The 26,850-nt window shown below is 43.7% G+C and overlaps 15 non-coding genes and 2 pseudogenes across 15 annotated transcripts; all 17 read left to right on the top strand.

The window, feature by feature from the left end:
• Nucleotides 1–612: 612 nt before the first annotated feature.
• Nucleotides 613–834, top strand: LOC141192139 (U2 spliceosomal RNA; annotated as a pseudogene).
• A 1,115-nt stretch (nucleotides 835–1,949) lies between these two features.
• Nucleotides 1,950–2,140, top strand: LOC141191986 (U2 spliceosomal RNA). Its single transcript, XR_012265682.1, has one exon. It is a non-coding gene; the product is annotated as a U2 spliceosomal RNA (small nuclear RNA).
• Nucleotides 2,141–3,255: 1,115 nt separating this feature from the next.
• On the top strand, nucleotides 3,256–3,371 carry LOC141192198 (U2 spliceosomal RNA; annotated as a pseudogene).
• Nucleotides 3,372–3,895: 524 nt separating this feature from the next.
• On the top strand, nucleotides 3,896–4,078 carry LOC141192130 (U2 spliceosomal RNA). Its single transcript, XR_012265819.1, has one exon. It is a non-coding gene; the product is annotated as a U2 spliceosomal RNA (small nuclear RNA).
• Nucleotides 4,079–5,193: 1,115 nt separating this feature from the next.
• LOC141191984 (U2 spliceosomal RNA) lies at nucleotides 5,194–5,384 on the top strand. Its single transcript, XR_012265680.1, has one exon. It is a non-coding gene; the product is annotated as a U2 spliceosomal RNA (small nuclear RNA).
• A 1,115-nt stretch (nucleotides 5,385–6,499) lies between these two features.
• LOC141191983 (U2 spliceosomal RNA) lies at nucleotides 6,500–6,690 on the top strand. Its single transcript, XR_012265679.1, has one exon. It is a non-coding gene; the product is annotated as a U2 spliceosomal RNA (small nuclear RNA).
• Nucleotides 6,691–7,805: 1,115 nt separating this feature from the next.
• Nucleotides 7,806–7,996, top strand: LOC141191982 (U2 spliceosomal RNA). Its single transcript, XR_012265678.1, has one exon. It is a non-coding gene; the product is annotated as a U2 spliceosomal RNA (small nuclear RNA).
• Nucleotides 7,997–9,111: 1,115 nt separating this feature from the next.
• LOC141191981 (U2 spliceosomal RNA) lies at nucleotides 9,112–9,302 on the top strand. Its single transcript, XR_012265677.1, has one exon. It is a non-coding gene; the product is annotated as a U2 spliceosomal RNA (small nuclear RNA).
• A 1,115-nt stretch (nucleotides 9,303–10,417) lies between these two features.
• LOC141191980 (U2 spliceosomal RNA) lies at nucleotides 10,418–10,608 on the top strand. Its single transcript, XR_012265676.1, has one exon. It is a non-coding gene; the product is annotated as a U2 spliceosomal RNA (small nuclear RNA).
• Nucleotides 10,609–11,723: 1,115 nt separating this feature from the next.
• Nucleotides 11,724–11,914, top strand: LOC141191978 (U2 spliceosomal RNA). Its single transcript, XR_012265674.1, has one exon. It is a non-coding gene; the product is annotated as a U2 spliceosomal RNA (small nuclear RNA).
• A 1,115-nt stretch (nucleotides 11,915–13,029) lies between these two features.
• On the top strand, nucleotides 13,030–13,220 carry LOC141191977 (U2 spliceosomal RNA). The gene has a single exon (XR_012265673.1). It is a non-coding gene; the product is annotated as a U2 spliceosomal RNA (small nuclear RNA).
• Nucleotides 13,221–14,335: 1,115 nt separating this feature from the next.
• LOC141191976 (U2 spliceosomal RNA) lies at nucleotides 14,336–14,526 on the top strand. The gene has a single exon (XR_012265672.1). It is a non-coding gene; the product is annotated as a U2 spliceosomal RNA (small nuclear RNA).
• A 1,115-nt stretch (nucleotides 14,527–15,641) lies between these two features.
• On the top strand, nucleotides 15,642–15,832 carry LOC141192021 (U2 spliceosomal RNA). The gene has a single exon (XR_012265717.1). It is a non-coding gene; the product is annotated as a U2 spliceosomal RNA (small nuclear RNA).
• Nucleotides 15,833–16,947: 1,115 nt separating this feature from the next.
• LOC141191975 (U2 spliceosomal RNA) lies at nucleotides 16,948–17,138 on the top strand. The gene has a single exon (XR_012265671.1). It is a non-coding gene; the product is annotated as a U2 spliceosomal RNA (small nuclear RNA).
• Nucleotides 17,139–18,253: 1,115 nt separating this feature from the next.
• LOC141191974 (U2 spliceosomal RNA) lies at nucleotides 18,254–18,444 on the top strand. The gene has a single exon (XR_012265670.1). It is a non-coding gene; the product is annotated as a U2 spliceosomal RNA (small nuclear RNA).
• A 1,115-nt stretch (nucleotides 18,445–19,559) lies between these two features.
• On the top strand, nucleotides 19,560–19,750 carry LOC141191973 (U2 spliceosomal RNA). The gene has a single exon (XR_012265669.1). It is a non-coding gene; the product is annotated as a U2 spliceosomal RNA (small nuclear RNA).
• Nucleotides 19,751–20,865: 1,115 nt separating this feature from the next.
• On the top strand, nucleotides 20,866–21,056 carry LOC141192083 (U2 spliceosomal RNA). Its single transcript, XR_012265776.1, has one exon. It is a non-coding gene; the product is annotated as a U2 spliceosomal RNA (small nuclear RNA).
• Nucleotides 21,057–26,850: the final 5,794 nt, after the last annotated feature.

The raw sequence follows: 26,850 nt of genomic DNA, 5'->3' as shown, positions 1-26,850 counted from the left end.
TGGTAAGATCTGAAGTGTGCCCAAGATCCAGGTGTGGGAATAGTGAAACACCCATGCACATCTTCTGGAATTGTAATTTTGCACAGACAATATGGAGGAAAGTGTGCAATATAGTGAGAGCTGTGAGTACTGTTAATTTTTTGGATTTTAACAGAGTATTTTATGGGATGGGGATAAGAGAGGAGGATTTTAAAATTGTATGGATTATTATTGCATGTGTGAAGGCGGCATTGTGGAAAGCAAGGAACATTTTAGTGTTTAAACATAAGGAAGTAACAGTCGACCAGTGTATTAAATTATGTCTAAGTTATTTGTACATGTATTTCTGGAGGGACAAAATGACGCTTGGCAAGGTGAAAGCAAATGAGAAATGGAAACAATGTAAATGGAATGAACTTACCTTGTAAGCTTTGATTTTTTGAAAACCTGTGGAAAAACAAAAAAACAAAAACAAAAACAAACAAAAAAAAATAGCCAAAACTATATAATTTTTAAAAAAAAAAAAAAAGAGGGAAAAAATAAATAAATATATATATATAAAAGAAAAAGAAAATAAAAGATTTGGAGAAGTATTAAAATTGGTAGAATGCACGATGATGGATTTGAGTCTTCTTATCTTTTTGTTGATTCCAAGACTTTGTAATCTGAGTCTAAAAAAAAAAAAAAAAAAAAAAAAAAAAATCTGTTCTTATCAGTTTAATATCTGATACGTCCCCTATCTGGGGACCATATATTAAATGGATTTTTAGAACAGGGAGATGGAAAAAGAGCTTGCTCTGTCCACTCCACGCATTGACCTGGTATTGCAGTATCTCCAGGACCGGTGCACCCCTTCTTTAATGCAGTTTCTAAAATCAGAAAGAATTGAATTCAATGTTTTTTGTTCATTTTGCTTGTTTGTCGGATTTTGGGATGGACTCTTTGGCTTTGCTTTTCTTCTCCTCATTGGATTTTTCATGTTCAAAGTTGCAGAAGCCAGATTACAAGCTCATTTTGGTTCAACTTCAGCAACTGTGCATTGCATTGCCATGTAATGTGATGCAATGCTATCTTTCTAGCTCTCCCTTTTTACTTCCTTTTGGATAAACAGACATATTAGGCAAGCATTTTGGAGCTTTCACCTAAATAACTACAGGTGGTGAGATAAGCTGCACAATATAATTGACCTTTCAGTATATTGTTGCACACACACCATCTATTTAGCAAATGCCCTTGTTATCAACAGCAGCCTTTTAAACTCACCTGAGCTAACAGGTATGTGCGCTGGTTACTCTGCTGCGCTTAAAATTTCTTTTTTAGTTTGCTACAATGCCTTTTCTGAAACGTTGTCTCCCTCTGCTGGAACACTGACTTCTTTCATTTAATGCCTGCAGACTATAAAAGAGAACCCAACCCAAAAAGTTTGGTTGATTAGTCTGTGGCATTCTGTTAAACTGTTGCTTATGGCGGTCTCTGTGAGCTTCTCAGCGACATTCAGCCAGCCAGGTATCCTGCCTGCAGTAGATGGAATGTGGCAATGGAACGCTGGCTGCGCGTGTCATAATAGGCTCTGAGCCTTTATATACCTGTGCACAGCAGCAGCCACCTTCAGTCTGCTGCTGGACAGCCAGCAGCAGCAGCAGCAGGAGAGGTATGTAATCAGGAGCCCTCCTGCTAAGGGTAGACAGTTGCTCGTTCCACCCCACCCCCCGCCTTAATTGGTTCTCCTCCCTTCCAACGGTGTTGAGGCGGGTGGGAACAGCAGGGGGTGAAGGTGCTGTGTTTAAAGAGGTGGAGTTATGCAGATCTAAAACGCGTGGATTGCAGCAGCAGCAAGCCGAAAAGTGCAGGCATGTAAGGGATCTAGAGGTTGACAACATGTCTTCTTAACGGGAGTCCAGGAGCTCATCTCCACAAATGGACTTTTCAGGATCCTTGGGTGGCTCCGTAGTTTGAAACCAATTCTGGTTATCGCTTCTCGGCCTTTTGGCTAAGATCAAGTGTAGTATCTGTTCTTATCAGTTTAATATCTGATACGTCCCCTATCTGGGGACCATATATTAAATGGATTTTTAGAACAGGGAGATGGAAAAAGAGCTTGCTCTGTCCACTCCACGCATTGACCTGGTATTGCAGTATCTCCAGGACCGGTGCACCCCTTCTTTAATGCAGTTTCTAAAATCAGAAAGAATTGAATTCAATGTTTTTTGTTCATTTTGCTTGTTTGTCGGATTTTGGGATGGACTCTTTGGCTTTGCTTTTCTTCTCCTCATTGGATTTTTCATGTTCAAAGTTGCAGAAGCCAGATTACAAGCTCGTTTTGGTTCAACTTCAGCAACTGTGCATTGCATTGCCATGTAATGTGATGCAATGCTATCTTTCTAGCTCTCCCTTTTTACTTCCTTTTGGATAAACAGACATATTAGGCAAGCATTTTGGAGCTTTCACCTAAATAACTACAGGTGGTGAGATAAGCTGCACAATATAATTGACCTTTCAGTATATTGTTGCACACACACCATCTATTTAGCAAATGCCCTTGTTATCAACAGCAGCCTTTTAAACTCACCTGAGCTAACAGGTATGTGCGCTGGTTACTCTGCTGCGCTTAAAATTTCTTTTTTGGTTTGCTACAATGCCTTTTCTGAAACGTTGTCTCCCTCTGCTGGAACACTGACTTCTTTCATTTAATGCCTGCAGACTATAAAAGAGAACCCAACCCAAAAAGTTTGGTTGATTAGTCTGTGGCATTCTGTTAAACTGTTGCTTATGGCGGTCTCTGTGAGCTTCTCAGCGACATTCAGCCAGCCAGGTATCCTGCCTGCAGTAGATGGAATGTGGCAATGGAACGCTGGCTGCGCGTGTCATAATAGGCTCTGAGCCTTTATATACCTGTGCACAGCAGCAGCCACCTTCAGTCTGCTGCTGGACAGCCAGCAGCAGCAGCAGCAGGAGAGGTATGTAATCAGGAGCCCTCCTGCTAAGGGTAGACAGCTGCTCGTTCCACCCCACCCCCCGCCTTAATTGGTTCTCCTCCCTTCCAACGGTGTTGAGGCGGGTGGGAACAGCAGGGGGTGAAGGTGCTGTGTTTAAAGAGGTGGAGTTATGCAGATCTAAAACGCGTGGATTGCAGCAGCAGCAAGCCGAAAAGTGCAGGCATGTAAGGGATCTAGAGGTTGACAACATGTCTTCTTAACGGGAGTCCAGGAGCTCATCTCCACAAATGGACCTTTCAGGATCCTTGGGTGGCTCCGTAGTTTGAAACCAATTCTGGTTATCGCTTCTCGGCCTTTTGGCTAAGATCAAGTGTAGTATCTTTTGAAAAGGCAGTTTTGTCCTTGGGCTGCCCTAGTAAATTGATGCATATTACACACTGGTTTGGTGCACTTGTTAGTACGCCAGGTGGCTCATAGAGTTATCTGATGGAAAACATGGCCCTCCAGGATCGAAGTCACTAGGCTGGGTAAGTGTGAGGGCTTTGGAGCAATGTGCCCCAGGAGTAGGCGCCCTGGTGGGAGTCCAAGCTTACTGGGACTGGGAACCCCGGAAAGACTTGGCTTCGTAGCACGCCGCACCTTTGCCAATCATACTTTCTGAGCAACCCCCCCTATTCCTGGCCTCCGGGCTAGGAAGGGGAATTTTTATAAACCCGGTCGGAGGTCCGGTCAGCTTTGGGCTGAGAAACCAACACAGGCTCCAGCTCCACTAGGGTGGCAGCCTAGATGGAAGCTGGGAGCACGAAAACGGCTCTTCTCCGGCTTCGGCTAGGGAGAGCATCGGAGATCCCTGACCCTCGCTGTGGCCTTCTGGCTCGGAGGGATGGGGATGGTTTATTGGGGACCCTCTCCTCCGGGAAGGGTCCACATGAATCCTCGCCTCGTGCGCTGTTTTGGTGTGACTTCGGTCACATTTTTCAGTGCCTTGGATGCAGCTTCAATCAAAAAAATCTGTTCTTATCAGTTTAATATCTGATACGTCCCCTATCTGGGGACCATATATTAAATGGATTTTTAGAACAGGGAGATGGAAAAAGAGCTTGCTCTGTCCACTCAACGCATTGACCTGGTATTGCAGTATCTCCAGGACCGGTGCACCCCTTCTTTAATGCAGTTTCTAAAATCAGAAAGAATTGAATTCAATGTTTTTTGTTCATTTTGCTTGTTTGTCGGATTTTGGGATGGACTCTTTGGCTTTGCTTTTCTTCTCCTCATTGGATTTTTCATGTTCAAAGTTGCAGAAGCCAGATTACAAGCTCATTTTAGTTCAACTTCAGCAACTGTGCATTGCATTGCCATGTAATGTGATGCAATGCTATCTTTCTAGCTCTCCCTTTTTACTTCCTTTTGGATAAACAGACATATTAGGCAAGCATTTTGGAGCTTTCACCTAAATAACTACAGGTGGTGAGATAAGCTGCACAATATAATTGACCTTTCAGTATATTGTTGCACACACACCATCTATTTAGCAAATGCCCTTGTTATCAACAGCAGCCTTTTAAACTCACCTGAGCTAACAGGTATGTGCGCTGGTTACTCTGCTGCGCTTAAAATTTCTTTTTTGGTTTGCTACAATGCCTTTTCTGAAACGTTGTCTCCCTCTGCTGGAACACTGACTTCTTTCATTTAATGCCTGCAGACTATAAAAGAGAACCCAACCCAAAAAGTTTGGTTGATTAGTCTGTGGCATTCTGTTAAACTGTTGCTTATGGCGGTCTCTGTGAGCTTCTCAGCGACATTCAGCCAGCCAGGTATCCTGCCTGCAGTAGATGGAATGTGGCAATGGAACGCTGGCTGCGCGTGTCATAATAGGCTCTGAGCCTTTATATACCTGTGCACAGCAGCAGCCACCTTCAGTCTGCTGCTGGACAGCCAGCAGCAGCAGCAGCAGGAGAGGTATGTAATCAGGAGCCCTCCTGCTAAGGGTAGACAGCTGCTCGTTCCACCCCACCCCCCGCCTTAATTGGTTCTCCTCCCTTCCAACGGTGTTGAGGCGGGTGGGAACAGCAGGGGGTGAAGGTGCTGTGTTTAAAGAGGTGGAGTTATGCAGATCTAAAACGCGTGGATTGCAGCAGCAGCAAGCCGAAAAGTGCAGGCATGTAAGGGATCTAGAGGTTGACAACATGTCTTCTTAACGGGAGTCCAGGAGCTCATCTCCACAAATGGACTTTTCAGGATCCTTGGGTGGCTCCGTAGTTTGAAACCAATTCTGGTTATCGCTTCTCGGCCTTTTGGCTAAGATCAAGTGTAGTATCTGTTCTTATCAGTTTAATATCTGATACGTCCCCTATCTGGGGACCATATATTAAATGGATTTTTAGAACAGGGAGATGGAAAAAGAGCTTGCTCTGTCCACTCCACGCATTGACCTGGTATTGCAGTATCTCCAGGACCGGTGCACCCCTTCTTTAATGCAGTTTCTAAAATCAGAAAGAATTGAATTCAATGTTTTTTGTTCATTTTGCTTGTTTGTCGGATTTTGGGATGGACTCTTTGGCTTTGCTTTTCTTCTCCTCATTGGATTTTTCATGTTCAAAGTTGCAGAAGCCAGATTACAAGCTCATTTTGGTTCAACTTCAGCAACTGTGCATTGCATTGCCATGTAATGTGATGCAATGCTATCTTTCTAGCTCTCCCTTTTTACTTCCTTTTGGATAAACAGACATATTAGGCAAGCATTTTGGAGCTTTCACCTAAATAACTACAGGTGGTGAGATAAGCTGCCCAATATAATTGACCTTTCAGTATATTGTTGCACACACACCATCTATTTAGCAAATGCCCTTGTTATCAACAGCAGCCTTTTAAACTCACCTGAGCTAACAGGTATGTGCGCTGGTTACTCTGCTGCGCTTAAAATTTCTTTTTTGGTTTGCTACAATGCCTTTTCTGAAACGTTGTCTCCCTCTGCTGGAACACTGACTTCTTTCATTTAATGCCTGCAGACTATAAAAGAGAACCCAACCCAAAAAGTTTGGTTGATTAGTCTGTGGCATTCTGTTAAACTGTTGCTTATGGCGGTCTCTGTGAGCTTCTCAGCGACATTCAGCCAGCCAGGTATCCTGCCTGCAGTAGATGGAATGTGGCAATGGAACGCTGGCTGCGCGTGTCATAATAGGCTCTGAGCCTTTATATACCTGTGCACAGCAGCAGCCACCTTCAGTCTGCTGCTGGACAGCCAGCAGCAGCAGCAGCAGGAGAGGTATGTAATCAGGAGCCCTCCTGCTAAGGGTAGACAGTTGCTCGTTCCACCCCACCCCCCGCCTTAATTGGTTCTCCTCCCTTCCAACGGTGTTGAGGCGGGTGGGAACAGCAGGGGGTGAAGGTGCTGTGTTTAAAGAGGTGGAGTTATGCAGATCTAAAACGCGTGGATTGCAGCAGCAGCAAGCCGAAAAGTGCAGGCATGTAAGGGATCTAGAGGTTGACAACATGTCTTCTTAACGGGAGTCCAGGAGCTCATCTCCACAAATGGACTTTTCAGGATCCTTGGGTGGCTCCGTAGTTTGAAACCAATTCTGGTTATCGCTTCTCGGCCTTTTGGCTAAGATCAAGTGTAGTATCTGTTCTTATCAGTTTAATATCTGATACGTCCCCTATCTGGGGACCATATATTAAATGGATTTTTAGAACAGGGAGATGGAAAAAGAGCTTGCTCTGTCCACTCCACGCATTGACCTGGTATTGCAGTATCTCCAGGACCGGTGCACCCCTTCTTTAATGCAGTTTCTAAAATCAGAAAGAATTGAATTCAATGTTTTTTGTTCATTTTGCTTGTTTGTCGGATTTTGGGATGGACTCTTTGGCTTTGCTTTTCTTCTCCTCATTGGATTTTTCATGTTCAAAGTTGCAGAAGCCAGATTACAAGCTCATTTTGGTTCAACTTCAGCAACTGTGCATTGCATTGCCATGTAATGTGATGCAATGCTATCTTTCTAGCTCTCCCTTTTTACTTCCTTTTGGATAAACAGACATATTAGGCAAGCATTTTGGAGCTTTCACCTAAATAACTACAGGTGGTGAGATAAGCTGCACAATATAATTGACCTTTCAGTATATTGTTGCACACACACCATCTATTTAGCAAATGCCCTTGTTATCAACAGCAGCCTTTTAAACTCACCTGAGCTAACAGGTATGTGCGCTGGTTACTCTGCTGCGCTTAAAATTTCTTTTTTGGTTTGCTACAATGCCTTTTCTGAAACGTTGTCTCCCTCTGCTGGAACACTGACTTCTTTCATTTAATGCCTGCAGACTATAAAAGAGAACCCAACCCAAAAAGTTTGGTTGATTAGTCTGTGGCATTCTGTTAAACTGTTGCTTATGGCGGTCTCTGTGAGCTTCTCAGCGACATTCAGCCAGCCAGGTATCCTGCCTGCAGTAGATGGAATGTGGCAATGGAACGCTGGCTGCGTGTGTCATAATAGGCTCTGAGCCTTTATATACCTGTGCACAGCAGCAGCCACCTTCAGTCTGCTGCTGGACAGCCAGCAGCAGCAGCAGCAGGAGAGGTATGTAATCAGGAGCCCTCCTGCTAAGGGTAGACAGCTGCTCGTTCCACCCCACCCCCCGCCTTAATTGGTTCTCCTCCCTTCCAACGGTGTTGAGGCGGGTGGGAACAGCAGGGGGTGAAGGTGCTGTGTTTAAAGAGGTGGAGTTATGCAGATCTAAAACGCGTGGATTGCAGCAGCAGCAAGCCGAAAAGTGCAGGCATGTAAGGGATCTAGAGGTTGACAACATGTCTTCTTAACGGGAGTCCAGGAGCTCATCTCCACAAATGGACTTTTCAGGATCCTTGGGTGGCTCCGTAGTTTGAAACCAATTCTGGTTATCGCTTCTCGGCCTTTTGGCTAAGATCAAGTGTAGTATCTGTTCTTATCAGTTTAATATCTGATACGTCCCCTATCTGGGGACCATATATTAAATGGATTTTTAGAACAGGGAGATGGAAAAAGAGCTTGCTCTGTCCACTCCACGCATTGACCTGGTATTGCAGTATCTCCAGGACCGGTGCACCCCTTCTTTAATGCAGTTTCTAAAATCAGAAAGAATTGAATTCAATGTTTTTTGTTCATTTTGCTTGTTTGTCAGATTTTGGGATGGACTCTTTGGCTTTGCTTTTCTTCTCCTCATTGGATTTTTCATGTTCAAAGTTGCAGAAGCCAGATTACAAGCTCATTTTGGTTCAACTTCAGCAACTGTGCATTGCATTGCCATGTAATGTGATGCAATGCTATCTTTCTAGCTCTCCCTTTTTACTTCCTTTTGGATAAACAGACATATTAGGCAAGCATTTTGGAGCTTTCACCTAAATAACTACAGGTGGTGAGATAAGCTGCACAATATAATTGACCTTTCAGTATATTGTTGCACACACACCATCTATTTTGCAAATGCCCTTGTTATCAACAGCAGCCTTTTAAACTCACCTGAGCTAACAGGTATGTGCGCTGGTTACTCTGCTGCGCTTAAAATTTCTTTTTTGGTTTGCTACAATGCCTTTTCTGAAACATTGTCTCCCTCTGCTGGAACACTGACTTCTTTCATTTAATGCCTGCAGACTATAAAAGAGAACCCAACCCAAAAAGTTTGGTTGATTAGTCTGTGGCATTCTGTTAAACTGTTGCTTATGGCGGTCTCTGTGAGCTTCTCAGCGACATTCAGCCAGCCAGGTATCCTGCCTGCAGTAGATGGAATGTGGCAATGGAACGCTGGCTGCGCGTGTCATAATAGGCTCTGAGCCTTTATATACCTGTGCACAGCAGCAGCCACCTTCAGTCTGCTGCTGGACAGCCAGCAGCAGCAGCAGCAGGAGAGGTATGTAATCAGGAGCCCTCCTGCTAAGGGTAGACAGCTGCTCGTTCCACCCCACCCCCCGCCTTAATTGGTTCTCCTCCCTTCCAACGGTGTTGAGGCGGGTGGGAACAGCAGGGGGTGAAGGTGCTGTGTTTAAAGAGGTGGAGTTATGCAGATCTAAAATGCGTGGATTGCAGCAGCAGCAAGCCGAAAAGTGCAGGCATGTAAGGGATCTAGAGGTTGACAACATGTCTTCTTAACGGGAGTCCAGGAGCTCATCTCCACAAATGGACTTTTCAGGATCCTTGGGTGGCTCCGTAGTTTGAAACCAATTCTGGTTATCGCTTCTCGGCCTTTTGGCTAAGATCAAGTGTAGTATCTGTTCTTATCAGTTTAATATCTGATACGTCCCCTATCTGGGGACCATATATTAAATGGATTTTTAGAACAGGGAGATGGAAAAAGAGCTTGCTCTGTCCACTCCACGCATTGACCTGGTATTGCAGTATCTCCAGGACCGGTGCACCCCTTCTTTAATGCAGTTTCTAAAATCAGAAAGAATTGAATTCAATGTTTTTTGTTCATTTTGCTTGTTTGTCGGATTTTGGGATGGACTCTTTGGCTTTGCTTTTCTTCTCCTCATTGGACTTTTCATGTTCAAAGTTGCAGAAGCCAGATTACAAGCTCATTTTGGTTCAACTTCAGCAACTGTGCATTGCATTGCCATGTAATGTGATGCAATGCTATCTTTCTAGCTCTCCCTTTTTACTTCCTTTTGGATAAACAGACATATTAGGCAAGCATTTTGGAGCTTTCACCTAAATAACTACAGGTGGTGAGATAAGCTGCACAATATAATTGACCTTTCAGTATATTGTTGCACACACACCATCTATTTAGCAAATGCCCTTGTTATCAACAGCAGCCTTTTAAACTCACCTGAGCTAACAGGTATGTGCGCTGGTTACTCTGCTGCGCTTAAAATTTCTTTTTTGGTTTGCTACAATGCCTTTTCTGAAACGTTGTCTCCCTCTGCTGGAACACTGACTTCTTTCATTTAATGCCTGCAGACTATAAAAGAGAACCCAACCCAAAAAGTTTGGTTGATTAGTCTGTGGCATTCTGTTAAACTGTTGCTTATGGCGGTCTCTGTGAGCTTCTCAGCGACATTCAGCCAGCCAGGTATCCTGCCTGCAGTAGATGGAATGTGGCAATGGAACGCTGGCTGCGTGTGTCATAATAGGCTCTGAGCCTTTATATACCTGTGCACAGCAGCAGCCACCTTCAGTCTGCTGCTGGACAGCCAGCAGCAGCAGCAGCAGGAGAGGTATGTAATCAGGAGCCCTCCTGCTAAGGGTAGACAGCTGCTCGTTCCACCCCACCCCCCGCCTTAATTGGTTCTCCTCCCTTCCAACGGTGTTGAGGCGGGTGGGAACAGCAGGGGGTGAAGGTGCTGTGTTTAAAGAGGTGGAGTTATGCAGATCTAAAACGCGTGGATTGCAGCAGCAGCAAGCCGAAAAGTGCAGGCATGTAAGGGATCTAGAGGTTGACAACATGTCTTCTTAACGGGAGTCCAGGAGCTCATCTCCACAAATGGACTTTTCAGGATCCTTGGGTGGCTCCGTAGTTTGAAACCAATTCTGGTTATCGCTTCTCGGCCTTTTGGCTAAGATCAAGTGTAGTATCTGTTCTTATCAGTTTAATATCTGATACGTCCCCTATCTGGGGACCATATATTAAATGGATTTTTAGAACAGGGAGATGGAAAAAGAGCTTGCTCTGTCCACTCCACGCATTGACCTGGTATTGCAGTATCTCCAGGACCGGTGCACCCCTTCTTTAATGCAGTTTCTAAAATCAGAAAGAATTGAATTCAATGTTTTTTGTTCATTTTGCTTGTTTGTCAGATTTTGGGATGGACTCTTTGGCTTTGCTTTTCTTCTCCTCATTGGATTTTTCATGTTCAAAGATGCAGAAGCCAGATTACAAGCTCATTTTGGTTCAACTTCAGCAACTGTGCATTGCATTGCCATGTAATGTGATGCAATGCTATCTTTCTAGCTCTCCCTTTTTACTTCCTTTTGGATAAACAGACATATTAGGCAAGCATTTTGGAGCTTTCACCTAAATAACTACAGGTGGTGAGATAAGCTGCACAATATAATTGACCTTTCAGTATATTGTTGCACACACACCATCTATTTAGCAAATGCCCTTGTTATCAACAGCAGCCTTTTAAACTCACCTGAGCTAACAGGTATGTGCGCTGGTTACTCTGCTGCGCTTAAAATTTCTTTTTTGGTTTGCTACAATGCCTTTTCTGAAACATTGTCTCCCTCTGCTGGAACACTGACTTCTTTCATTTAATGCCTGCAGACTATAAAAGAGAACCCAACCCAAAAAGTTTGGTTGATTAGTCTGTGGCATTCTGTTAAACTGTTGCTTATGGCGGTCTCTGTGAGCTTCTCAGCGACATTCAGCCAGCCAGGTATCCTGCCTGCAGTAGATGGAATGTGGCAATGGAACGCTGGCTGCGCGTGTCATAATAGGCTCTGAGCCTTTATATACCTGTGCACAGCAGCAGCCACCTTCAGTCTGCTGCTGGACAGCCAGCAGCAGCAGCAGCAGGAGAGGTATGTAATCAGGAGCCCTCCTGCTAAGGGTAGACAGCTGCTCATTCCACCCCACCCCCCGCCTTAATTGGTTCTCCTCCCTTCCAACGGTGTTGAGGCGGGTGGGAACAGCAGGGGGTGAAGGTGCTGTGTTTAAAGAGGTGGAGTTATGCAGATCTAAAATGCGTGGATTGCAGCAGCAGCAAGCCGAAAAGTGCAGGCATGTAAGGGATCTAGAGGTTGACAACATGTCTTCTTAACGGGAGTCCAGGAGCTCATCTCCACAAATGGACTTTTCAGGATCCTTGGGTGGCTCCGTAGTTTGAAACCAATTCTGGTTATCGCTTCTCGGCCTTTTGGCTAAGATCAAGTGTAGTATCTGTTCTTATCAGTTTAATATCTGATACGTCCCCTATCTGGGGACCATATATTAAATGGATTTTTAGAACAGGGAGATGGAAAAAGAGCTTGCTCTGTCCACTCCACGCATTGACCTGGTATTGCAGTATCTCCAGGACCGGTGCACCCCTTCTTTAATGCAGTTTCTAAAATCAGAAAGAATTGAATTCAATGTTTTTTGTTCATTTTGCTTGTTTGTCGGATTTTGGGATGGACTCTTTGGCTTTGCTTTTCTTCTCCTCATTGGACTTTTCATGTTCAAAGTTGCAGAAGCCAGATTACAAGCTCATTTTGGTTCAACTTCAGCAACTGTGCATTGCATTGCCATGTAATGTGATGCAATGCTATCTTTCTAGCTCTCCCTTTTTACTTCCTTTTGGATAAACAGACATATTAGGCAAGCATTTTGGAGCTTTCACCTAAATAACTACAGGTGGTGAGATAAGCTGCACAATATAATTGACCTTTCAGTATATTGTTGCACACACACCATCTATTTAGCAAATGCCCTTGTTATCAACAGCAGCCTTTTAAACTCACCTGAGCTAACAGGTATGTGCGCTGGTTACTCTGCTGCGCTTAAAATTTCTTTTTTGGTTTGCTACAATGCCTTTTCTGAAACCTTGTCTCCCTCTGCTGGAACACTGACTTCTTTCATTTAATGCCTGCAGACTATAAAAGAGAACCCAACCCAAAAAGTTTGGTTGATTAGTCTGTGGCATTCTGTTAAACTGTTGCTTATGGCGGTCTCTGTGAGCTTCTCAGCGACATTCAGCCAGCCAGGTATCCTGCCTGCAGTAGATGGAATGTGGCAATGGAACGCTGGCTGCGCGTGTCATAATAGGCTCTGAGCCTTTATATACCTGTGCACAGCAGCAGCCACCTTCAGTCTGCTGCTGGACAGCCAGCAGCAGCAGCAGCAGGAGAGGTATGTAATCAGGAGCCCTCCTGCTAAGGGTAGACAGCTGCTCGTTCCACCCCACCCCCCGCCTTAATTGGTTCTCCTCCCTTCCAACGGTGTTGAGGCGGGTGGGAACAGCAGGGGGTGAAGGTGCTGTGTTTAAAGAGGTGGAGTTATGCAGATCTAAAACGCGTGGATTGCAGCAGCAGCAAGCCGAAAAGTGCAGGCATGTAAGGGATCTAGAGGTTGACAACATGTCTTCTTAACGGGAGTCCAGGAGCTCATCTCCACAAATGGACTTTTCAGGATCCTTGGGTGGCTCCGTAGTTTGAAACCAATTCTGGTTATCGCTTCTCGGCCTTTTGGCTAAGATCAAGTGTAGTATCTGTTCTTATCAGTTTAATATCTGATACGTCCCCTATCTGGGGACCATATATTAAATGGATTTTTAGAACAGGGAGATGGAAAAAGAGCTTGCTCTGTCCACTCCACGCATTGACCTGGTATTGCAGTATCTCCAGGACCGGTGCACCCCTTCTTTAATGCAGTTTCTAAAATCAGAAAGAATTGAATTCAATGTTTTTTGTTCATTTTGCTTGTTTGTCAGATTTTGGGATGGACTCTTTGGCTTTGCTTTTCTTCTCCTCATTGGATTTTTCATGTTCAAAGTTGCAGAAGCCAGATTACAAGCTCATTTTGGTTCAACTTCAGCAACTGTGCATTGCATTGCCATGTAATGTGATGCAATGCTATCTTTCTAGCTCTCCCTTTTTACTTCCTTTTGGATAAACAGACATATTAGGCAAGCATTTTGGAGCTTTCACCTAAATAACTACAGGTGGTGAGATAAGCTGCACAATATAATTGACCTTTCAGTATATTGTTGCACACACACCATCTATTTAGCAAATGCCCTTGTTATCAACAGCAGCCTTTTAAACTCACCTGAGCTAACAGGTATGTGCGCTGGTTACTCTGCTGCGCTTAAAATTTCTTTTTTGGTTTGCTACAATGCCTTTTCTGAAACATTGTCTCCCCCTGCTGGAACACTGACTTCTTTCATTTAATGCCTGCAGACTATAAAAGAGAACCCAACCCAAAAAGTTTGGTTGATTAGTCTGTGGCATTCTGTTAAACTGTTGCTTATGGCGGTCTCTGTGAGCTTCTCAGCGACATTCAGCCAGCCAGGTATCCTGCCTGCAGTAGATGGAATGTGGCAATGGAACGCTGGCTGCGCGTGTCATAATAGGCTCTGAGCCTTTATATACCTGTGCACAGCAGCAGCCACCTTCAGTCTGCTGCTGGACAGCCAGCAGCAGCAGCAGCAGGAGAGGTATGTAATCAGGAGCCCTCCTGCTAAGGGTAGACAGCTGCTCGTTCCACCCCACCCCCCGCCTTAATTGGTTCTCCTCCCTTCCAACGGTGTTGAGGCGGGTGGGAACAGCAGGGGGTGAAGGTGCTGTGTTTAAAGAGGTGGAGTTATGCAGATCTAAAACGCGTGGATTGCAGCAGCAGCAAGCCGAAAAGTGCAGGCATGTAAGGGATCTAGAGGTTGACAACATGTCTTCTTAACGGGAGTCCAGGAGCTCATCTCCACAAATGGACTTTTCAGGATCCTTGGGTGGCTCCGTAGTTTGAAACCAATTCTGGTTATCGCTTCTCGGCCTTTTGGCTAAGATCAAGTGTAGTATCTGTTCTTATCAGTTTAATATCTGATACGTCCCCTATCTGGGGACCATATATTAAATGGATTTTTAGAACAGGGAGATGGAAAAAGAGCTTGCTCTGTCCACTCCACGCATTGACCTGGTATTGCAGTATCTCCAGGACCGGTGCACCCCTTCTTTAATGCAGTTTCTAAAATCAGAAAGAATTGAATTCAATGTTTTTTGTTCATTTTGCTTGTTTGTCGGATTTTGGGATGGACTCTTTGGCTTTGCTTTTCTTCTCCTCATTGGATTTTTCATGTTCAAAGTTGCAGAAGCCAGATTACAAGCTCATTTTGGTTCAACTTCAGCAACTGTGCATTGCATTGCCATGTAATGTGATGCAATGCTATCTTTCTAGCTCTCCCTTTTTACTTCCTTTTGGATAAACAGACATATTAGGCAAGCATTTTGGAGCTTTCACCTAAATAACTACAGGTGGTGAGATAAGCTGCACAATATAATTGACCTTTCAGTATATTGTTGCACACACACCATCTATTTAGCAAATGCCCTTGTTATCAACAGCAGCCTTTTAAACTCACCTGAGCTAACAGGTATGTGCGCTGGTTACTCTGCTGCGCTTAAAATTTCTTTTTTGGTTTGCTACAATGCCTTTTCTGAAACGTTGTCTCCCTCTGCTGGAACACTGACTTCTTTCATTTAATGCCTGCAGACTATAAAAGAGAACCCAACCCAAAAAGTTTGGTTGATTAGTCTGTGGCATTCTGTTAAACTGTTGCTTATGGCGGTCTCTGTGAGCTTCTCAGCGACATTCAGCCAGCCAGGTATCCTGCCTGCAGTAGATGGAATGTGGCAATGGAACGCTGGCTGCGCGTGTCATAATAGGCTCTGAGCCTTTATATACCTGTGCACAGCAGCAGCCACCTTCAGTCTGCTGCTGGACAGCCAGCAGCAGCAGCAGCAGGAGAGGTATGTAATCAGGAGCCCTCCTGCTAAGGGTAGACAGCTGCTCGTTCCACCCCACCCCCCGCCTTAATTGGTTCTCCTCCCTTCCAACGGTGTTGAGGCGGGTGGGAACAGCAGGGGGTGAAGGTGCTGTGTTTAAAGAGGTGGAGTTATGCAGATCTAAAACGCGTGGATTGCAGCAGCAGCAAGCCGAAAAGTGCAGGCATGTAAGGGATCTAGAGGTTGACAACATGTCTTCTTAATGGGAGTCCAGGAGCTCATCTCCACAAATGGACTTTTCAGGATCCTTGGGTGGCTCCGTAGTTTGAAACCAATTCTGGTTATCGCTTCTCGGCCTTTTGGCTAAGATCAAGTGTAGTATCTGTTCTTATCAGTTTAATATCTGATACGTCCCCTATCTGGGGACCATATATTAAATGGATTTTTAGAACAGGGAGATGGTAAAAGAGCTTGCTCTGTCCACTCCACGCATTGACCTGGTATTGCAGTATCTCCAGGACCGGTGCACCCCTTCTTTAATGCAGTTTCTAAAATCAGAAAGAATTGAATTCAATGTTTTTTGTTCATTTTGCTTGTTTGTCGGATTTTGGGATGGACTCTTTGGCTTTGCTTTTCTTCTCCTCATTGGACTTTTCATGTTCAAAGTTGCAGAAGCCAGATTACAAGCTCATTTTGGTTCAACTTCAGCAACTGTGCATTGCATTGCCATGTAATGTGATGCAATGCTATCTTTCTAGCTCTCCCTTTTTACTTCCTTTTGGATAAACAGACATATTAGGCAAGCATTTTGGAGCTTTCACCTAAATAACTACAGGTGGTGAGATAAGCTGCACAATATAATTGACCTTTCAGTATATTGTTGCACACACACCATCTATTTAGCAAATGCCCTTGTTATCAACAGCAGCCTTTTAAACTCACCTGAGCTAACAGGTATGTGCGCTGGTTACTCTGCTGCGCTTAAAATTTCTTTTTTGGTTTGCTACAATGCCTTTTCTGAAACGTTGTCTCCCTCTGCTGGAACACTGACTTCTTTCATTTAATGCCTGCAGACTATAAAAGAGAACCCAACCCAAAAAGTTTGGTTGATTAGTCTGTGGCATTCTGTTAAACTGTTGCTTATGGCGGTCTCTGTGAGCTTCTCAGCGACATTCAGCCAGCCAGGTATCCTGCCTGCAGTAGATGGAATGTGGCAATGGAACGCTGGCTGCGCGTGTCATAATAGGCTCTGAGCCTTTATATACCTGTGCACAGCAGCAGCCACCTTCAGTCTGCTGCTGGACAGCCAGCAGCAGCAGCAGCAGGAGAGGTATGTAATCAGGAGCCCTCCTGCTAAGGGTAGACAGCTGCTCGTTCCACCCCACCCCCCGCCTTAATTGGTTCTCCTCCCTTCCAACGGTGTTGAGGCGGGTGGGAACAGCAGGGGGTGAAGGTGCTGTGTTTAAAGAGGTGGAGTTATGCAGATCTAAAACGCGTGGATTGCAGCAGCAGCAAGCCGAAAAGTGCAGGCATGTAAGGGATCTAGAGGTTGACAACATGTCTTCTTAACGGGAGTCCAGGAGCTCATCTCCACAAATGGACTTTTCAGGATCCTTGGGTGGCTCCGTAGTTTGAAACCAATTCTGGTTATCGCTTCTCGGCCTTTTGGCTAAGATCAAGTGTAGTATCTGTTCTTATCAGTTTAATATCTGATACGTCCCCTATCTGGGGACCATATATTAAATGGATTTTTAGAACAGGGAGATGGAAAAAGAGCTTGCTCTGTCCACTCCACGCATTGACCTGGTATTGCAGTATCTCCAGGACCGGTGCACCCCTTCTTTAATGCAGTTTCTAAAATCAGAAAGAATTGAATTCAATGTTTTTTGTTCATTTTGCTTGTTTGTCAGATTTTGGGATGGACTCTTTGGCTTTGCTTTTCTTCTCCTCATTGGATTTTTCATGTTCAAAGTTGCAGAAGCCAGATTACAAGCTCATTTTGGTTCAACTTCAGCAACTGTGCATTGCATTGCCATGTAATGTGATGCAATGCTATCTTTCTAGCTCTCCCTTTTTACTTCCTTTTGGATAAACAGACATATTAGGCAAGCATTTTGGAGCTTTCACCTAAATAACTACAGGTGGTGAGATAAGCTGCACAATATAATTGACCTTTCAGTATATTGTTGCACACACACCATCTATTTAGCAAATGCCCTTGTTATCAACAGCAGCCTTTTAAACTCACCTGAGCTAACAGGTATGTGCGCTGGTTACTCTGCTGCGCTTAAAATTTCTTTTTTGGTTTGCTACAATGCCTTTTCTGAAACATTGTCTCCCTCTGCTGGAACACTGACTTCTTTCATTTAATGCCTGCAGACTATAAAAGAGAACCCAACCCAAAAAGTTTGGTTGATTAGTCTGTGGCATTCTGTTAAACTGTAGCTTATGGCGGTCTCTGTGAGCTTCTCAGCGACATTCAGCCAGCCAGGTATCCTGCCTGCAGTAGATGGAATGTGGCAATGGAACGCTGGCTGCGCGTGTCATAATAGGCTCTGAGCCTTTATATACCTGTGCACAGCAGCAGCCACCTTCAGTCTGCTGCTGGACAGCCAGCAGCAGCAGCAGCAGGAGAGGTATGTAATCAGGAGCCCTCCTGCTAAGGGTAGACAGCTGCTCGTTCCACCCCACCCCCCGCCTTAATTGGTTCTCCTCCCTTCCAACGGTGTTGAGGCGGGTGGGAACAGCAGGGGGTGAAGGTGCTGTGTTTAAAGAGGTGGAGTTATGCAGATCTAAAACGCGTGGATTGCAGCAGCAGCAAGCCGAAAAGTGCAGGCATGTAAGGGATCTAGAGGTTGACAACATGTCTTCTTAACGGGAGTCCAGGAGCTCATCTCCACAAATGGACTTTTCAGGATCCTTGGGTGGCTCCGTAGTTTGAAACCAATTCTGGTTATCGCTTCTCGGCCTTTTGGCTAAGATCAAGTGTAGTATCTGTTCTTATCAGTTTAATATCTGATACGTCCCCTATCTGGGGACCATATATTAAATGGATTTTTAGAACAGGGAGATGGAAAAAGAGCTTGCTCTGTCCACTCCACGCATTGACCTGGTATTGCAGTATCTCCAGGACCGGTGCACCCCTTCTTTAATGCAGTTTCTAAAATCAGAAAGAATTGAATTCAATGTTTTTTGTTCATGTTGCTTGTTTGTCGGATTTTGGGATGGACTCTTTGGCTTTGCTTTTCTTCTCCTCATTGGATTTTTCATGTTCAAAGTTGCAGAAGCCAGATTACAAGCTCATTTTGGTTCAACTTCAGCAACTGTGCATTGCATTGCCATGTAATGTGATGCAATGCTGTCTTTCTAGCTCTCCCTTTTTACTTCCTTTTGGATAAACAGACATATTAGGCAAGCATTTTGGAGCTTTCACCTAAATAACTACAGGTGGTGAGATAAGCTGCACAATATAATTGACCTTTCAGTATATTGTTGCACACACACCATCTATTTAGCAAATGCCCTTGTTATCAACAGCAGCCTTTTAAACTCACCTGAGCTAACAGGTATGTGCGCTGGTTACTCTGCTGCGCTTAAAATTTCTTTTTTGGTTTGCTACAATGCCTTTTCTGAAACGTTGTCTCCCTCTGCTGGAACACTGACTTCTTTCATTTAATGCCTGCAGACTATAAAAGAGAACCCAACCCAAAAAGTTTGGTTGATTAGTCTGTGGCATTCTGTTAAACTGTTGCTTATGGCGGTCTCTGTGAGCTTCTCAGCGACATTCAGCCAGCCAGGTATCCTGCCTGCAGTAGATGGAATGTGGCAATGGAACGCTGGCTGCGCGTGTCATAATAGGCTCTGAGCCTTTATATACCTGTGCACAGCAGCAGCCACCTTCAGTCTGCTGCTGGACAGCCAGCAGCAGCAGCAGCAGGAGAGGTATGTAATCAGGAGCCCTCCTGCTAAGGGTAGACAGCTGCTCGTTCCACCCCACCCCCCGCCTTAATTGGTTCTCCTCCCTTCCAACGGTGTTGAGGCAGGTGGGAACAGCAGGGGGTGAAGGTGCTGTGTTTAAAGAGGTGGAGTTATGCAGATCTAAAACGCGTGGATTGCAGCAGCAGCAAGCCGAAAAGTGCAGGCATGTAAGGGATCTAGAGGTTGACAACATGTCTTCTTAACGGGAGTCCAGGAGCTCATCTCCACAAATGGACTTTTCAGGATCCTTGGGTGGCTCCGTAGTTTGAAACCAATTCTGGTTATCGCTTCTCGGCCTTTTGGCTAAGATCAAGTGTAGTATCTGTTCTTATCAGTTTAATATCTGATACGTCCCCTATCTGGGGACCATATATTAAATGGATTTTTAGAACAGGGAGATGGAAAAAGAGCTTGCTCTGTCCACTCCACGCATTGACCTGGTATTGCAGTATCTCCAGGACCGGTGCACCCCTTCTTTAATGCAGTTTCTAAAATCAGAAAGAATTGAATTCAATGTTTTTTGTTCATTTTGCTTGTTTGTCGGATTTTGGGATGGACTCTTTGGCTTTGCTTTTCTTCTCCTCATTGGATTTTTCATGTTCAAAGTTGCAGAAGCCAGATTACAAGCTCATTTTGGTTCAACTTCAGCAACTGTGCATTGCATTGCCATGTAATGTGATGCAATGCTATCTTTCTAGCTCTCCCTTTTTACTTCCTTTTGGATAAACAGACATATTAGGCAAGCATTTTGGAGCTTTCACCTAAATAACTACAGGTGGTGAGATAAGCTGCACAATATAATTGACCTTTCAGTATATTGTTGCACACACACCATCTATTTAGCAAATGCCCTTGTTATCAACAGCAGCCTTTTAAACTCACCTGAGCTAACAGGTATGTGCGCTGGTTACTCTGCTGCGCTTAAAATTTCTTTTTTGGTTTGCTACAATGCCTTTTCTGAAACGTTGTCTCCCTCTGCTGGAACACTGACTTCTTTCATTTAATGCCTGCAGACTATAAAAGAGAACCCAACCCAAAAAGTTTGGTTGATTAGTCTGTGGCATTCTGTTAAACTGTTGCTTATGGCGGTCTCTGTGAGCTTCTCAGCGACATTCAGCCAGCCAGGTATCCTGCCTGCAGTAGATGGAATGTGGCAATGGAACGCTGGCTGCGCGTGTCATAATAGGCTCTGAGCCTTTATATACCTGTGCACAGCAGCAGCCACCTTCAGTCTGCTGCTGGACAGCCAGCAGCAGCAGCAGCAGGAGAGGTATGTAATCAGGAGCCCTCCTGCTAAGGGTAGACAGCTGCTCGTTCCACCCCACCCCCCGCCTTAATTGGTTCTCCTCCCTTCCAACGTTGTTGAGGCGGGTGGGAACAGCAGGGGGTGAAGGTGCTGTGTTTAAAGAGGTGGAGTTATGCAGATCTAAAACGCGTGGATTGCAGCAGCAGCAAGCCGAAAAGTGCAGGCATGTAAGGGATCTAGAGGTTGACAACATGTCTTCTTAACGGGAGTCCAGGAGCTCATCTCCACAAATGGACTTTTCAGGATCCTTGGGTGGCTCCGTAGTTTGAAACCAATTCTGGTTATCGCTTCTCGGCCTTTTGGCTAAGATCACGTGTAGTATCTGTTCTTATCAGTTTAATATCTGATACGTCCCCTATCTGGGGACCATATATTAAATGGATTTTTAGAACAGGGAGATGGAAAAAGAGCTTGCTCTGTCCACTCCACGCATTGACCTGGTATTGCAGTATCTCCAGGACCGGTGCACCCCTTCTTTAATGCAGTTTCTAAAATCAGAAAGAATTGAATTCAATGTTTTTTGTTCATTTTGCTTGTTTGTCGGATTTTGGGATGGACTCTTTGGCTTTGCTTTTCTTCTCCTCATTGGATTTTTCATGTTCAAAGTTGCAGAAGCCAGATTACAAGCTCATTTTGGTTCAACTTCAGCAACTGTGCATTGCATTGCCATGTAATGTGATGCAATGCTATCTTTCTAGCTCTCCCTTTTTACTTCCTTTTGGATAAACAGACATATTAGGCAAGCATTTTGGAGCTTTCACCTAAATAACTACAGGTGGTGAGATAAGCTGCACAATATAATTGACCTTTCAGTATATTGTTGCACACACACCATCTATTTAGCAAATGCCCTTGTTATCAACAGCAGCCTTTTAAACTCACCTGAGCTAACAGGTATGTGCGCTGGTTACTCTGCTGCGCTTAAAATTTCTTTTTTGGTTTGCTACAATGCCTTTTCTGAAACGTTGTCTCCCTCTGCTGGAACACTGACTTCTTTCATTTAATGCCTGCAGACTATAAAAGAGAACCCAACCCAAAAAGTTTGGTTGATTAGTCTGTGGCATTCTGTTAAACTGTTGCTTATGGCGGTCTCTGTGAGCTTCTCAGCGACATTCAGCCAGCCAGGTATCCTGCCTGCAGTAGATGGAATGTGGCAATGGAACGCTGGCTGCGCGTGTCATAATAGGCTCTGAGCCTTTATATACCTGTGCACAGCAGCAGCCACCTTCAGTCTGCTGCTGGACAGCCAGCAGCAGCAGCAGCAGGAGAGGTATGTAATCAGGAGCCCTCCTGCTAAGGGTGGACAGCTGCTCGTTCCACCCCACCCCCCGCCTTAATTGGTTCTCCTCCCTTCCAACGGTGTTGAGGCGGGTGGGAACAGCAGGGGGTGAAGGTGCTGTGTTTAAAGAGGTGGAGTTATGCAGATCTAAAACGCGTGGATTGCAGCAGCAGCAAGCCGAAAAGTGCAGGCATGTAAGGGATCTAGAGGTTGACAACATGTCTTCTTAACGGGAGTCCAGGAGCTCATCTCCACAAATGGACTTTTCAGGATCCTTGGGTGGCTCCGTAGTTTGAAACCAATTCTGGTTATCGCTTCTCGGCCTTTTGGCTAAAATCAAGTGCTTTATTGCAGGAGATTGTGGTTGAAGGGCACTCGGGTACCCCTCTCCTTGGCCTGGCAGGATCGTCCACTTTGGTGGACTTAACCTGCTTGCTGCTATTAGGGAGAGGGCTTAGTCCCAGGGTAACGAGTTGCGATCCCCCAGCTTCCAGGTGTTTTTCGCTGCAAGAACACTGGGAGCGCAGATTGCAAGCCGCTGCAATTTGCAACCTTGTTGCGTTTTTCCATGGAGGTTGACCCTAACCTCGTGCCTCTTTATGCGAGGCTAAAAAACTCTATCCGAGTTCACTTCACGGCGGGTGGCTCGGATATGAGGAAATTAGGGTATGTAGTCCAGGACGTGCTCAGGAACCTTCTTGGCGTACAAAGGAATGAAATTCTCTCCATCCAGGATTATCCCAGAAGAGGTGACTATGACATCACATTCACCGGAGAAGGTATTTTTAGAGATGTACTAGAAAAGTTAAAAAAAGTTGAAAATAGTCCTGTTTTGAAAGGGATACAAATTGTTGAGCACGTCCTGGATGAGGTAAGACTGGTTATTGTAAAAATATTTTCGCCCTTTGTTTCTGCTCCAGAAGTAATGTCATTTCTAGCAATTTATTTTAAAAGTGTTAAATGTATTGGGAAGATATTAAACGAATATAACATATGGACATCTAAGTGGAAATTCGTTGTGAAGTGTACAAGAGATCCAAATACACCAGGTGGTATACGGCTCCCCCCTGCCCGTTTCAAAATTGGGCAAACAAATGGGGATTTCTTCTTTTCTGGGATGCCAGTATATTGCAGAAATTGTGGGCGCTATGGTCATTCAAAAGAAAACTGTCATGTATCATGTAGAAATTGTGCTAGTGAAGAACATGAGACAAAAGAATGCCCTAAGGAAAAGAAATGCAGTTTTTGCCAGACTCCAGGTCACTTTTATTTTTCTTGTCCTCACAGATTTCGGGAAGATGAGCAAAAGGGGAAGTCCAAGACGTCCGACCAAGGACCAAAAGATCAGACCACCCCTCAGGAGGAACAACAACCTGGAGCCTCTGGAGACAATAAGGGCGTACCAAATAGTGAAGTGTCTCCAGAGTCTATGACAGGTAAAATACCAAATCCCAAAACCTGGCTGCAGGACCTGCGGGAGTCCAAAAGGAGGGCTGAGAAGGAGCAGAAGGGTACTACTGGTAAGGTCAAAAGGGACCGGCAAAAGGCCGACACAGAAGCCCATGCCCAGTCTGGGTCTCCTAGTGCTGAGGGCGCTGAGTGGATAAAGGTGGGTCCTAAGAAAAAGAAAAAGGGTGGTTCGGAGGAGGCAGCAGGAGGTGAACAGATGGACACTTCTTCAGAAGGGGACGTGGACGCTGGACCCTCAGGGGTTTCGGTCTCCGCTGCTACAGGTGGGGACCGGGATCTTGCTGCCTCTGAAGAGTCAGAGGCTCTGCCTTGTGCGCAACCTCCTCCTATAGGACGACCTTCTACAGGTCAAACAGGGGCGGCGGAACCCCTCGGGGACCCACCTGATGAGGAACTGCATGGCCAGCCAATGGAGACCCAGCGGGTTCTGCCAGCCAGCCCTCCGAGCTATGCCAGTGTAGCGTCGGGTTTATATAAATGTGGTAATCTTTCCTCCTCCACGGAGACTCTCGTGACGATACTATCAGATGAGGAGGGAGGCGCAAGCCCAGTGGTCTGATCAGGTTCATCGGACAGGTAAATCCGTTGCTCTTAGTTACCTAAGTAAAATTTCTACATTTTCTAATGATGGCTGAACTCAAAGGTATTTCCCTCAACGTGAGAGGCATAAAATCTAACACGAGAAGAACTGCTCTTTTTAATTTTTTTACGTGTTTTACTGCATCTGTATTTTTTCTGCAAGAATGTAATATCCCACATGAAATGTCATATCAAAAATATAAAGATGAGTGGAAGTGTGGGCCATCTGTCTGGTCCGGATCGAATGCTGCAGGATCAGCGGGTGTAGCCATACTTTTTAAAGGGAACGTTTTAATTGATTTTATTCAGGAAATTTTACCAGGTTGTATTTTATTAGTGAAAGCTTTTATTGATGGTATTAGATGGCAGTTTTTAAATTTTTATGGATCCCCAGAGAAAAATGAAAGAGCTGAAATGCTTGATCTTTTACCATTATTTATTAATAACTCTGAACCTTTCATCTTAGCAGGGGATTTTAATTGTGTTTTAAAAGGTGAAAACCGGCGCTCCAGCTCTGTAAGCAGGAACTACGATAAAACCTCAGGTATGCTACATGATATAGTCAAAGATGCTAAATTGATAGACATATATAAAGAGTGTCATAGTGACAGCCCAGAGGACGCCGGTTTCACTTGGAGCAATGCTAATTGTAGCTCTAGGATTGATTTTATTTTTGGTTCAGATAAAACAATACCTGCCAAATGTGAAGTTTTAACTAATATATTTTCAGACCATAAACTTTTATCCTTTACCATAAAAGTAAATGACAACAAAAAATGTGGTAAGAAAAGCTGGAAAATGAACGTATCCCTTTTAACAGACCCGCAGATTTTATCAGATTTTATTGAGTTTTATAGGAAATGTAGAAAAGGGAAAAAAACAAATGAGACTATGAGTGTATGGTGGGATAGAATGAAAGTAAAAATAAAAGACTTTTTTATTAAAAAGAGTATATGTAGAGCCAAAGAAAAATATGAAGAATATAGAATTTTAAATACCCGCCTACAAACATTATTTAAGCTCAGAGACAATGGGATAGATGTACAACTTGATATTTCAAACTTAAAAGAAGAGATTTCAAAATGGCTAGAACAAAAAGGAAAAGAGATAATTTTTCGTTCTAGAGTACAACATATAGAAGAAAATGAAAAGTGTTCCAGATATTTTTTTAGGAAAAATAAAAAAGAAAAAGTGATAATTGACCATATAGATGGTGAGAATAATATAAAAAATATGCTGGGTAAAGTTGAGGTTTTTTTTTCTAATCTTTTTAATGGAAAAAATATAGATAATAAATTAATGGATGATTCGCTGCAAGGACTAACAGCTGTTTTAGATCCCGCATCCCAAGAGTTTTTATCCCAAGTTTTAACGGAACAAGAAATGTTAAAAACTATTAAAAGTTTTAAAACTGGAAAGGTCCCTGGTCCTGATGGCATCCCAATAGAATTTTATGTATGTTTTTATGATATTTTAAAAGATGATTTGTTTTATTTGTTTACTGAGGTTTTTAATAATAAGGTTTTATTAAATTCCTGGAAGAAAGGTGAAGTCTCCCTCCTATACAAAAAAGGCGATAAATCAAAATTAGAAAACTGGAGACCAATAACACTTTTAAATTGTGACTATAAAATAATGGCTAAAATTTGTGCAAATCGTCTAAAAGAAGTCATCAGCAAAGTTATTCATTCTAATCAAGTGTGTGGGGTGCCGGGGCGCAGTATATGGGACAATCTGAATTTAGTGAAAGACTGTATTGAGGATGTGAAAGACAGAAAGGGGAAAATGGCGATTTTATCTATTGATTTTGAAAAAGCATTTGACCGTGTCTCACACTTTTATCTTTTTAAAGTTTTAGAGAAAATGGGCATACCAGAAGGGTTTTTACTATCGCTTAAAGCATTTTACAAGGATTGTACAAGTAAGATTTTAGTGAATGGTTTTAAGACACAAGAGGTATTTTTACGGTCAGGGGTGAAACAGGGATGCCCTCTGTCCCCCCTACTGTTTATCTGTGCACTGGAACCAATGTTATGTGCAATACGCCAAAATAAACAGATATGCGGTGTCCCTCTGCCTGGAAGCGGTGGTTTGGAGGCCAAGGTTGTAGGCTACATGGATGACGTGGCGGTCTTGTGTACAGATGCACCATCACTTACGGCCACTCTCCATCAAGTGCAATCCTTTTGTCTAGCTTCTGGTTTTAAAATCAATTTTAATAAGTGTAACATTTTAAGTGTTGGGGGGATGATTTTACGTGATGTACCAATTAATGTCTCCGAATCCATTTCCATTTTAGGTATATCATTCACTGAAAATAATGATGGTTATAATAGTTGGGAAACAGTTACACAGAAAATAAATACGAAAATATGTATGTGGAACATGAGGAGACTTACAATGGAGGGTAAAGTATTGGTTTTAAAGATGGTGATTTTACCTCTTTTATTGTATCTTAGCATGGTTTTCCCCCCGCCTGTTAATGTTTTAAAAAAGATAACCAAAACCTGTTTTACCTTCTTTTGGAACTCAAAAATGGAAAAGCTGAAAAGAGAAATCGTGATGAAATCAAAAGTAAAAGGTGGTAAAGATTTTCCAGATTTTAATAGGTTTCTTTTAATCCATCTGTTCGTTTACTGTTTTAATGCCCTTTTTAAGAATCACTATTGGTCCTTTTTTATGCGTTTTAATACAGGATTTTTTATGAGAAAGTTTGGATGGTATGAAATTAATATATCTGTGCCCCATGCTTTTAATTTGTCGACGCATTATGAGATTTTAAGGAAAATAGTGTCCGATTTTAATTTAGGGACTAAGAAAATAGAGGAATTAAGAAATAGTAAGAAACTAATTAAAGAAATACGTAAAAGTGAGGAAATATGTAATGTTGACAGATATGATGATGACAAATCTATGTCTATCTGGAAAATGATTAACGTT

Source organism: Phyllobates terribilis, unplaced genomic scaffold (assembly GCF_046119375.1).
Source record: "Phyllobates terribilis strain yellow unplaced genomic scaffold, ASM4611937v1 Scaffold_52__1_contigs__length_9100884, whole genome shotgun sequence".
NCBI classification, from domain to species: Eukaryota; Metazoa; Chordata; class Amphibia; order Anura; family Dendrobatidae; genus Phyllobates; species Phyllobates terribilis.
The sequence above is the reverse complement of the archived record's forward strand: the minus strand, read 5'-3'. Positions and strand labels throughout refer to the sequence as shown.